Consider the following 13,005-nt stretch of genomic DNA (forward strand, 5'->3'; position numbering starts at 1 on the left):
GCGGGTCTGGGAAGTTACTTCAACTTGCCTCAGTTGTCCTCATCTGTGAAATGGAGACAATAAAAGTGTCTGTTCCCATAGAGCTGTTGGGAGGATTGGATAAGCTCATGTAGGCGAAGCGTGCAAGAGCATAGTTGCTGGCTCAGCATGGGGGCTCAGTGACTCGAGGATCAGAAGCCAAATGCTGGGAAAATGCCATTTCTGTGCCTTCAACAAGAGCCAGACTTCCAGGGCCAACAGTTCTCTGCCTGCACCCTGTGAGCACCTACAAGGATCTGAGCTTCCCAACAGTGATGATGCAGGAGGAAAAACAAACACTGAAAAAATCTCTAGACATAAACTGGTGTCTTGCCCATGAGCCAGAAAATGGTGCTCAGGTGTCTTGCTTGGCAGGGGTTTCTTTGTGTGGTGGTGGTGGTGGGATAGTGGAGGATTTAAGGAGGAGGAGAGAAATCTGTTTTTCAGCTTTCATTTCTGCCTAGGATTTCGTACCAAATATATTTTCTCACCAGCAAGATCAAAGGGATGGTGCACCTGACATCATTCATGGCATCCTGTTGGAGCGCAGGGAGGAGAGGGAAATAAATCACAGTACTTGCTACCACAGTCATTTGCGTCTGAGAGGAGAGGATGACATAAATCTTCACTGTGAGCTAGGCCTTGAAGTAGGGTGAGAAGTTGCTGCAAAATGAATATTCAATCAGGAATGTTGGTGACCTGGTTTTCTTAAGAGTGGAGTTAGTCTATGGATCTGATTATCTTTTAGGACAAACCCAGTAACCCCAACCTGAGTTTTGGGGCTCCTTTCCTCTTCCCATCCAGTTTCTTTTCTACTGACATCTACTGAGGGCTAACCATGTACCAGGTACCGGGCTGCCTAGCAGAGGATATGGGGTAATGGACTCCATGTAGTGTCTACCCTCAGGAATGTCCAGTCTCGTGGGAGAGTGTAGCTGAATCCTACATAGAACACTAATTATAATTGCATGAGATGTGAAGAGGCAAAAGGCCAGAACTGATAAGGACGAGACTAAGTGGGAGAGCCCCACACCTAACCTGGGAGTTCAGGGACAGCCTTACTGAGGAAGTGATGTTTGAACCAAGACCTGAAGGGTGAGCAGCAATTAGCCAGGCAAAGAGTGGGTGGTGGGGATGTGGGTGGGGGAGCTTCACATTTTCGAGAAACAAGGAAATGGCCAGTGTGGCTGGAGCTCAGAACACAAAGGGAAGAGTGACGTGATATGGAGCTGGTAAGGGGGAAGGAGCCAGGGCTGGCCTACTTTCCTCTTACTTTGTATGACTCCCGTTTAGTTCTGCTATGTCCAGCTCCTAGAGGGGAGAAGGCAGGCCCGCCCTTCCTGTTGTGGGGCCACAGGTCTGCAGGCCAGCAGAGTACTCCCCTGGGTCTGGCCGAGACCTCCTCCCAGTGCGCCATGGTGCCCGGTGGCTGTCCGGCCCCTCGGTTCTCTTCCCACCATGGTAGGCCGGTGAGGCTTTCTCCTAGTTGTCCTAGGAGCTCGATGGCCCCCAGGCACCGAGACCAATGCCTTCCTCACTCAGAGGTTTCAGAAGCCTTGGTTCAGCTGCTAGGCTGATCTGGTTTCCTCTTGTGAAAGGTACTGCCTGTGATCTTGTGCCACAGTAGAGAAACCAAGTCCCCACTTCCTACCCTGGCTCCAGGGTTCCGTTCCTTTTCTCTATATCATCCTTGATAGTGAGAATGGTACCTTTTACAAGACCTTCCCGGTCAGCTCATGCAACTAGGGTTGATCCGTGCCTACTCAGCATCAAGTACTCCAGGGGAGAAAGGGGAAAAAAACTAGATAGTCCCAGGGGCGCCTGGGCTGCTCAGTCGTTAAGCATCTGCCTTCGGCTCAGGTCATGATCCCAGGGTCCTGGGATCGAGCCCCACCTCAGGCTCCCTGCTCAGCGGGGAGCCTGCTTCTCCCTCTCCCTCTGCCTGCCACTCTGCCTATTTATGCTCTTCTCTATCTCTCTGTCAAATAAATCAATACAATATTTTTAAAAATTAAAAAAAAAACTAGACACTCCTACTCTTGAGCAGCTCACAGGCCCCCCAGGCACCATGCTAAGCACCTTACCTATGACCTCATCTCATGCCCAGGACAACCTCATGTGATAGAGACTATCATTAGTGCCCATTTTATAGATGAAGAAACTGATTCAAAGGGAAATAATACAACTGGCCCCAAGGTCACACTTATCAGTGGAGGGGCTGGGATTTGAACCTGCTTAATCCTAAGGCCAAAATTCTTTTTTTTTTTTTTTTAAGATTTTATCTATTTGACAGAGAGAGACACAGCGAGAGAAGGAACACAAGCAGGGGGAGTGGGAGAGGGAGAAGCAGGCTTCCCGCGGAGCAGGGAGCCCGATGTGGGGCTCAATCCCAGGACCCTGGGATCATGACCTGAGCCGAAGGCAGATGCTTAACGACTGAGCCACCCAGGCACCCCTAAGGCTAAAATTCCTAACCAATACCCTCTATCATCTCTACTCATCTCTCTCTCTCTCTCTGAATTTCTAGAGGTGTCCTTACACTGTGATTCTTTCTTCAACAACTGGGGCCTTGTCCTGTGGGTGGAATCCTGCCGTACACCCCCATGTTTTCCTGTGGCTACAGCTTACCTTCCTGTTCTAGCATGCCCTATTGTGTCTTACGGGGCCACTCTGTCCGTGTCATCTGTTGGCCTAGTTTCCTGCTGTCACTATGTATTTCCCCAGTACTGTGTGCTCTTTGGAGCTGGAGTTTCACCAACTGCCTGAGGTTAAGCATACCACTCAAAGGGGCAGGATTGTTCTTTTCTGGAGCTAATGTCATTTCTTCTGCTGCTACCCCTTGGATTCCCAGCTGGGTGGTAGAGTACAGACTGGGCATTGCAGTAACCTCCCCAAAATGTCTGAGAGACCTGAAGTTCTCCTAAGAGCTGCAACTTTAAGGAAGTGCTTCTCAAAGGTGATAGTACCGTCCTCAGGGGATGTTTCCTTGTGAGGGCACTTTTGGTTTTCGTAGGGATTGCAGGGGTGTGGAGGTAGAGATGGGAAAGTCTCATGTCCTACTGGTTTTGGGGGCCACTGTGAGGCAGGCCTGTGGGGCAAGAGTTGTCTTGAGTCCCTGAGGGTTTGAAATGTCCCACCATGGGGCACCTGGGTGACTCAGCCTGTTAAGCATCGGCCTTTGACCCAGGTCACGATCCCAGGGTCCCCTGAGGCAGGCTTCCTCCTCAGTGGGGAGTCTGCTTCCCCCTCTCCCTCTGCCCCTCCACCCCACTCATGCACTCTCTGTCTCAAATGAATAATAAACTCTTAAAAAAAAAAAAAAAGAAAGTAATGTCCCACCATACATTTACCACGGTGAGAACTTACACTCCATTACCTTACCATAGGTCCTCACTCTCTTTCTCCCATATAAACAGAAATACCAGTATGGTTTTAATAGCCACGAAGCTTCCCAGTATGGTACTACTGCATAAATGAGAGCAAGCCTCTATCACTTTACTAAGAGTTGTCCGCCATTTTGGAAAATGACATCATTAATGGCAGTACCATGCTTGGGATCTGAATCATTAGTGGCACACAGTTGCATCAGTCTTTACTTATAGCTGTTTCATTTGTGGACATTTTATGTATGCCTTTTTAGTCCTTATTTGGAAATAGCACATATAAAGCGAAATGGTCAACAACTTTCTGTTGAGCATTGTCTCACTCTTCTGAAATCCAGATGTCTTCGTTAAAAGTAGGGGCAAATAGGGGCGCCTGGGTGGCTCAGTCGTTAAGCGTCTGCCTTCGGCTCAGGTCATGGTTCCAGGTCCTGGGATTGAGCCCCGCATCGAGCCCCGCATCCAGCCCCACATCGGGCTCCCTGCTCTGCGGGAAGCCTGCTTCTCCCTCTCCCGCTCCCCCTGCTTGTGTTCCCTCTCTCGCTGTGTCTCTCTCTGTCAAATAAATAAATAAAATTAAAAAAAAAAAAGTAGGGGCAAATATTTGACTTCTCACTGTCTTCCTAAATCATCTGAGCACTTTTGTATTGAAATGCATATTGTACTATAAGTCATATCTTTTGTTTCTTCCTTACATGAAATTTAGAGCAATATACTGATTCTTAGAAATGTTTGTAGGTATTATATTCTCTATGAATTTCTGTTCAGTGTAGTAAAGGCAATGTAAAGGCAACAAAAATATTTCTTTTAAGAAAAAGGGGTTGTGATAAAACTAAAAACTCCGGTTTTAAGGAAATGAGAATGACTTTTTTGGGGGGGTGCCAGATTTTATACACCATATAAATGATAGTCATCCAGGCCTTTTTGGCAACCAAAGACTTATTTCATTTGCTATTTTTTCTCCAAAGACTTTTGGTATTCTTTTGGAAATATCTTCAGAGGCAGGCAGGATTTTATTTGTCCCGCCCTTCTTGAAGAATTTTCTATGGTTTTGCTTGTTGAAAAAGATTTTGTTTTTTGAAAAGAGCCAAAAATTTTTCAGAGCAAATTCTTGAGACCAAGGTCAGTGATCAAGCTTGCTGATGATATTCTTGGTCACAGACTGTGAGGTTTGGGGGCAGGGATTGTGTTTTATCCATCTCTGCCCCTCCACAGCACTTAGTACGTGGCATACAGTAGATGCGCAGTATTGGGTTGAACAAGATTTTGTCAAATATGCGATGTAAGCTTAGGGTAAAAGAATTGAATCAATGCTTGTGTATTGTACTGAATTTAAGTGATACAGAAGTGTGCGGTATAACTAAGTAAAACTTCCTCTGGGTGTCAGTGAAAACATTTAAAAGATGGTATTTCATGAGCACAGTCCATTAAGAGTGAACACTACCTTTAATTTGAAGAAATAAGATTTTATCAATACTGTTCTAAATGTGGTCTTTTCCATTTCCTGTATCATAGCCCATTTCGAACAATGTCATGATCAAGTATTTGAATAGCTTTGTTCTGAAGGAAATTCAGAGCAAGAATGCCAAAGGGGTTTTGAAGGTAGGAAGACAAGAGGGCAATTTTAATGGAAAACATGCTTTTATATATTTGAGTTCTTATGGATGCATTTTTCCTTCTCTTTTGAAATGTACTGGAACTTTGGAGTTGGTTTGATTTGAGTTCAAATTCCATTAGGAAAGAAGAGCTTATGGTCTAGTGTGGGAGACCAACACCAAACCAGGAAACAAGTAAGGAGACAGCATCCATGTCGTTTACAATCGTGGTGCATGTTCTGAAGGCTTAGAGACTGGAAGGAGGCCACTGTAGATGGAGTCATCAGGGAAGGCCTCTCTGTGCCGATAACCCCTGAATCAAGACCAGAGATCATGCAAAAGCCATGAGGTAGGAATGGGCTTGGGGTACTTGAAAAGCCCCATGGGGACTCTTCTAGGACCAGGAGAGTCCTAGAAGGTGAAATCAGACAGGCAAGCAGGGGCCAGACTTTGTAGGGTCTTGTAGGCCTACAAGAACTCCAGGAGTTTGAGTTTTATTCTAAAGGGAGTGACTTTGGACACCTGGATGGCTCAGCAGGTTAAGGGTCTGCCTTCAGCTCAGGTCATAATCCCAGGGTCCTGGGATCAAGTCCCGCATTGGGCTCCCTGCTCAGGGAGGAGCCTGCTTTGCCTTCTGCCTGCTGCTCCCCCTGCTTGTGAGCTCTCTCTCTCTCTCTCTCTCTGTCTGACAAATAAATAAAATCTTAAAAAAAGAAAAAGAAGTTCTAAGAATTTCCTTTATAAAGGAAAATAAATAAATAAATAAATAAATAAAGGGAGTGACTTGTTCTGATTTGATTTTAGAGGAGGACAAAGGTCAAAGCACAGGTTTTCAGCTGCAAAAGAGGATGACAGCTTGGATGAAGGAGGTGCCCTGGAGATGGAGAGAGGTAAACAGGTTCGAGATCTCTTTCTGAGGTAGAACCACCAAGATTTGCTGACAGAGCGATGTGATGTGCGTGTGTGTGTGTGCGCGCGCATATGTGCATGCGTGCGTATGAGAAAGGGATCACTAAAGGACCAACGCCTAGGGTTTGGGCTTGAATAACTGTGTGGGTGATGGTGCTATTTATAGAAATAGGGAAGCAGGCGAAGAACAAGTTTGGGAGACAAAGGGTCAGGGAAATGAGAATTTCTTTTCAGTCAAATTCATTTTGAAATGCCTCTTTGATGCTCGAGTGTGGTATCAAGTAGACAGATAAATACAGAGGTTCAGGGATGGGTCTGTCTTGAGATGTACATTTCAGAGTTATCCACAGCCAGATATATTTAAAGCCAAGGGAGTTGACATTGAAGGTAGCTGTCTGTATTTTCCAGTTTGTAAACATCTTTGTTGCCAAGTTTCTAAGTGATACGAAAAAGAACGTAAAGAGAGGGAGTAGGGAGGGGAGAGAGACGAAGAGTGCACAATTCCAATGGTATCTATAGGCTATGTCTTGCAACAAAATGAGTGGCCACACACGTGCACACGCACGCGCACACACACACACAGACACACCCCGCAGCTGCAAACTGCAAGCTGCATACTGCAAGCTGCATACACAAGTCACATGGAAGATACACTCACTCTCAGTCCCAACCCCAAACAGACCCGGCCTCTTCCTCAGCTGCTGCTAAGTCCTCGGTGGCATTGCATATAACAGTCCTCTGGGACAATCTCGAGGCAGCCATGTGCTGACAGAAGCTGCCCCGGAGCTGGTCAAGGAGCCCACCATGGGCGAGCCTTCCATAGGTTGGGCCGCTCTGTACATAGCCATCGTGAAACAGAATGTGCACTCCGTGTGAGCCCTGCTTGCCCACAGGGCCAGCATCTCTGCAAGAGCTACAGGCACAGCTGTCCACCATAGCCCCTGCAACCTTATCTACTTTGGGGAGCACCCTTTGTCCTTGGCTGCCTGTGTGGGCAGTGAGGAGATCATGAGCCTGCTCACCGAGCATGGAGCCAGTGTCTGGGCCCTGGACACCCTGGGAAAGACCATCTTACACATCCTCATCTTCCAGCCCAACAAAACCTTTGCCTGCCAGATGAACACCCTGCTGCTGTCCCCCAATGGGCGCAGCGACCACCTGCAGTCCTGGGACCTCAAGCATGCCCAATCACCAGGGTCTCACCCCCTTCAAGCTGGCTGGTGTGGAGGGCAAGCCTGCAATGTTCCAGCACCTGATGCAGAAGCCGAAGCACATACAGTGGAATTATGGGCCACTGACCTCCACTCTCTATGACCTCACAGAGATCAACTCCTGGGGAGAAGAGGTGTCCTTTCTAGAGCTCATGATCTCCCCCAGGAAGCAGGAGGCTCACCAGACCCTGGACCAGACCCCAGTGAAGCAGCTAGTGAGCTTCAAGTGGAAGAAATATGGGCAGTGGTACTTCTATGTTCTCACTCTACATAATCTGCTACATCTACTTCCCCTTCAAGTTCCGTATGGACAACTGCACAGATTCCTGAGATAACACCATTTTCCAACAGAAACCTCTGCAGGAGGCCTATGTGACTCACCGGGATAACGTCTGGCTGGTGCGGGAGTTGGTGACCATCCTTGGAACTGTGGTCATCCCACTTCTAGAGATCCTGGGCATTTTCAGTGTTGGTGCCTCTTGCTATTTGGGAAAGACTGTCCTCTGGGGGCTGTTCTGTGTCATTCTCATCACCTATGCCTGCATGGTGCTGGTGAACACGAGGTGTGGCTCTCCAACATGAATGGAGAGATGGTGCCCATGTCCGTCGCCCTGGTGCTGGGTTGGTGCAGTGTTATGTACCTCGCTGGAGGATTCCAGATGCTCTGTCCTTTCACCATCATGATCCAGAAGATGATTTTTGGTTTTATTTTATTTTATTTTATTTTATTTTATTTTATTTTATTTTATTTTATTTTATAAAGTAATGTCTACACCTAACATGGGGCTTGAACTCATAAGCCAGAGGTCAAGAGTTGCATGTTCTACTGACTGAACCAGCCAGGCACTCCTAGAAGATGATTTTTGGAGACGTGACACCTTTCTGCCAGCTGATGGCTTTGTTATTCTGGGGCTTGCCTCAGAATTCTATGTCATTTTCCAGAGAGAGGACCCAGCCAATCTGGGACAATTCCACCACTACCCCATGGCACTGTTCAACACCTTTCAGCTTTTCCTCACCATCATGGATGGGCCTGCCAACTATGAAGTGAACTTGCCCTTCACATTTGGCATCATTTACTCTGTCTTTGCCGTCATTGCCACACTGCTTATGCTCAACCTGTTTATCACCATGAAGGATGACACACACGGGAAGGTGGCCCATGAGCGGGACAAGCTCTGGAAGGCCCAGGTCTGGCCACCATGGTGATGCTGGAGAGGAAGCTTCTTCGCTTGCTGTGGTCTTGCTCTGGGATCTGTCAATGCCAGTATGGGCTGGGGGACCACTGGTTCCTACAAGACAAGAACCACCATGATCAAAATCCTCTGTGGGTGCTTCACTATGTGGAAGCTTTCAAGAGCTCAGATAAGGAGCATGAGCAAGAGCAGCTTTCTGAGAAACAGCCCTCTACTTCTGTGATTGAAAGTGGGACCCTAGCCAGAGCCTCCCTGGCCATCCCAACCCCTCCCTGTGCTGGACCACACCTCACAGCAATAGCAGTTACCAGGACTGGGAGATCCTGTGTCACAACACCCTGGGACATGTGAATCTCAGACTGGATCTTGGCGAGGGGGATGGAGAGGAAAATACCTATCATTTATGATGAGGACCCCTGTTACTGTGGATCTGTGAGCTTGGGTGGGACCAGGTAGGCCTGGGTGGAGAGTGGTACTAAATTTCATGCCTGTTAATCATGGGAGGGGGTAGACAGAATAATTATTTTTTTTCTTTTAAGATTTTATTTGAGAGAGAGAGCACACGGTGGGGGGAAGGAACAAGGGGAGAGGGAGAAGCAGACTCCCCACTGAGCAGGGAGCGCAATGCGGGGCTCGATCCCAGAACCCTGGGATCATGACCTGAGCAGAAAGCAGATGCTTAACCAACTGAGCCACCCAGGCGCCCCCAGAATAATTCTTAAAGGCCATGTCTCACTGTGCACATCAGCATTTCCGGAGATGGGCAATGGGCATCTGTTGTTCCACATATCCTCTGGGTTCCTGAAAGTCCCACATCTTGGGAAAAGAAGGTATCTTTGCAAAAAAGTGGGACTTTGTCATCAAAGGTGTGAGATAAGGATGCTAGCTAGACTAATGTCTAGACCGTCTTTCTTTCTGCTCATGCAGGTACTAGAAAGTAGTAAGCTTGCCTGGTTCAACAGAGCTGAATGTGGGCAGAGCCAGGTATGGCACTGAGGTTGTGGCCTTCCCTTTTTCCTAAACTCCTGGAGGACTCTCTCCCCACCTAGCAACCAAACCCCTCCTAGAAAACTGCAAGATTCTCTCGGGTGCTTGGGTGGCTCATTGAGTTAAGCGTCTGCCTTTGGCTCAAGTTATGATCCCAGGGTCCTGGGATCGAGCCCCATATCAGGCTCCCTGCTCAGCGGGGGTCTGCTTCTCCCTTTCCCTCTGCCTGCCTCTCTCTTTCAAGTAAATAAATAAAATCTTAAAAGAAAAAGTTTCTTTATCCTTGTTTTGTTTGTTTGTTTGTTTGTTTTTAAGATTTTATTTATTTATTTGAGAGAGAGAGAGAGAGATAGTGAAAGAGAGCATGAACCGGGGGTGGGGTGAAGGACAAGAAGATTCCCCGCTGAGCATGGAGCCCAATGCAGGGTTTGATCTCAGGACCCTGAGATCATGACCTGAGCTGAAGGCAGACACTTAACGACTGAGCCACCCAGGCGCCCCTCTATCTTTTTTTTTTTTTTTGAGAGAGAGAGAGCGAGAGAGCATGCACACACACACACACACACACACCCATACCCACACACGAGGGGGTGCAGAGGGAGAGGGAGAGAGAGAATCTCAAGCAGACTCCCCTCTCAGAGCAGAGTCTTACGTGGGGCTCCATCTCACAACCCTGAGGTCATGACCTGAGCCAAAATTGAGTCAGATGCTCAACCGACTGAGCCACCCAGTCGCCCCCAAATAATATTTCATTGTATGAACATGGATGTTTATTTATCCATTCATCCATTGATTGACATTTGGGTTGTTTCTACTTTTTGGCTATTGTGAGTAATAGCGCTAGGAGCATTGGTGTACAATTATCTCTCTGAGTCCCTGCTTTCAATTCCCTTGCGTATATCCTTACACGTGGAATCTGGGTCTTATGGCAATTCTTGTTTAATTTTTTTAGGAACTGCCACGCTGTTTTCCACAGTGGCTGTGCTATTTTACATTTCCTCGAACAGTGCACAAGGATTCCGATTTCTTCACTTCCTTACCAACACTTATTATTTTTCTGCTTGTTGTTTTTCTTTTCTTCCTTTTCTCTTTCTCTCTTTCTTTCTACAGCCATCCTAATGAGTATGACGTGGTACCTCACTGTGGTTTTGATTTGTATTTCCCCAAAGTCTAATGACAATGAACATATTTTCATATGCTTATTGGCCATTTGTATCTGTTTTGGGGGAAATATCTATATAAGGGCTTTGTCAAAACAAGTTAAGTTTTTGGCTTTTGCAAGCGCCTCTCTTAGCGGTGCCTTGAGATGGTCCAAGTTATGAGACATGGGACATGCACACCATCTGCTGGCCATTTCTTAGCATTTCCCAACACACCCTTCAGGGCAGAAAAAAGTTTTTAGTTCAAGGAATTACCAAAGAAATCAGGGTCAATGTTGCTGCCCTTGGGGAGCTAATGGTCTCCCCTCTGGGAAGATCAAAGATGCCGTGGGTGTGTTGCAATAGTGGGAAGGACCTGGACTTGGAGCAAAGAGAGCCGGACTTGAATCTTGCCTCTGACTAAGCAAATAGCAGGTCTCTTTGCCTCTAGATCCTATGGCAGTGTGTTCAGTAAAACTTTCTGTGATGATGAAAATGCTCTAGATCTGTGCTGTGCCATGGAGTAGCCATTAGCCACATATCGCTGTTGAGCACTTGAAATGTGGCTGTTGTAAATAAAGAACCGACTTTTAAAACTTTAATTACTATATGGGGCGCCTGGGTGGCTCAGTCAGGTAGGCGTCCGGCTCTTGATTTCGGCCCAGGTCATGATCTCAGCGTTGTGAGATCGAGCCCCACATCAGGCTCCATGCTGAGTGGGGGACTCTGCTTGAGATTCTGTCCCTCCCTCTCCCTCTGTCCCTCCTACCCTGCTCTCTCTTTCTCAAATGAATAAATAAATCTTTAAAAAAGAAACTTTAATTACTTTAAATGTAAGTTTCAATAACCTTCGGTAGCTACTGATTACCATATTGGACAATGCAATTCTAAAGACTTGATTTCCTCATCTGTACAGTGGGGATGTCAACACCTCCCTGTGGGGTTTTATGCAAGCAAGATGAAATAATCTGGGGCAACATCTATCACAGTGCAGGCTTATAACAGGCAACTATAATGTGTGTTTGAATAAACACTCGATGGAATCAGTAGAACATTCCACCAGCACTCTCCACCCTTCACTAAATTTTTCATTAATCTCCTGCTGTGATTTCAAAAGGAAATACAGGGAATATTCATTAGTACCACAGGTCTGCCTCTCTTAAAAAAAAACATTCTGTTTGAAAAGAATCAGTAAATGTGGTGTTTTGTATTTTTCCCCCCTTTTTCAGAGACGGGAGACTGTATCAGCTTATGGCAAGAAAGCCATCCCAGTCAATGAATAATCAAAGGCAAAGCCAAGCAGATGATAAATCTTGGCCTCCGTCCTGTGAAGCCACCCACTAAGCAACGTTGAATAAATCTGTTCAGGCTTAGCATATTTTTCAGGATAATTGGTTGCAGTTTTCACAGACTCTTTGATTTTTAACCTTATCTTGGGCCTACTCCAAGCTAATGAAACAGAGAATGAAGTAAGTTCTGATTCTGGTTTAAGTTTCAGGGAGGGGACCAAAGCATTAGCCTTGACAAGGCTGGGAGCAAAAAAAGAGGTTTGTTCATGCTTCTCTTCCCTGAATGCGGGCAACATCTGGGCTTCTGTCTTGTTTTTTGTGTTTTTTTTCCCTAGATGATTCCCTTCTCCTTGGAGAGGGCTACAGGTGACTTAGAGAGAACATCACAAAATACCATGTAATTAAGCTGATTATAGCCCTGTGGATGCAGAATATTAACAATATAAATCAAGGGGTTAGAAGGCCTTGAGGACAAACAACAGATATTCTCCAGAAACGGTTGACTGTGTAGGCTCAGGGACAGGAGATCTAGGTTCAAGTTCCATCTTCTTCCTTTGCCCACTGCGTGACCTTGAGCAAGTACTTAAGACCTCTGAGTCCCCCGTCTTCTTGTCAGTAAAACAGATAGAGTACTACCACTTCAGCAGATGGTTGTGAGGAGAAATCAGATAATGCTTGTGAAATACCAGCACAGTCCCCGGTGTGTCGTAAGGACTCCAAACTCACCCCTTCTTCAGTGTGATATAGCTGGGCTTCTAAGAGAGAAAACCCATAACATGGCCTTTTTGTGTCCCCTGCTGTTATGGGTTGTGTCATACGCCCCTCCTCCCAAATGTGTGTATTGAAGTCTTAATCCCCAGTACCTCAGCACGTACCTACGTCTGGAGCTGGGGTCTTTCAAGAGGTAATTAAGGTAAAATGAGATCATGAGGGTAGACCCTAATCCAGTATGACTGGTGCCCTTCTAAGATGAGGAAATCTGGACACACGTAGGTACAGAGGGAAGACCATGTGAGGACAGAGGGAGAAGACAGTAATTTGCAAACTCAGGAGACAGGCCTCAGAAGAAACTAACCCTCCTGACGCTTTGGTTCAGACTTCTAGCCTGCAGAACCGTGAGAAGGTACACCTCTGCTGTTTAAGGCACCTGGTCTGCGATGCTTTGTTACCGCAGCCTCAGCAAACCCATATACTTGCTCTGCCTGGGCCTCAGTTACTGATTTTTTCCCCCAAGATCTTATTTACTTAGGGGGGGACAGGGGGGAGGCAAAGAATCTCCAC

General features: G+C 46.7%; 1 pseudogene; it reads left to right on the plus strand.

Annotated features, from left to right (window-relative positions):
- The first annotated feature begins 1,433 nt into the window (after window positions 1-1,433).
- Window positions 1,434-8,716, plus strand: LOC112833762 (transient receptor potential cation channel subfamily V member 5-like; annotated as a pseudogene).
- The last annotated feature ends 4,289 nt before the right edge of the window (window positions 8,717-13,005 follow it).

The sequence above is a fragment of the Callorhinus ursinus genome, unplaced genomic scaffold (assembly GCF_003265705.2).
Source record: "Callorhinus ursinus isolate GAN/ISIS: 27379988/994484 unplaced genomic scaffold, GSC_fseal_2.0 scaffold15, whole genome shotgun sequence".
Lineage (NCBI taxonomy): Eukaryota > Metazoa > Chordata > Mammalia > Carnivora > Otariidae > Callorhinus > Callorhinus ursinus.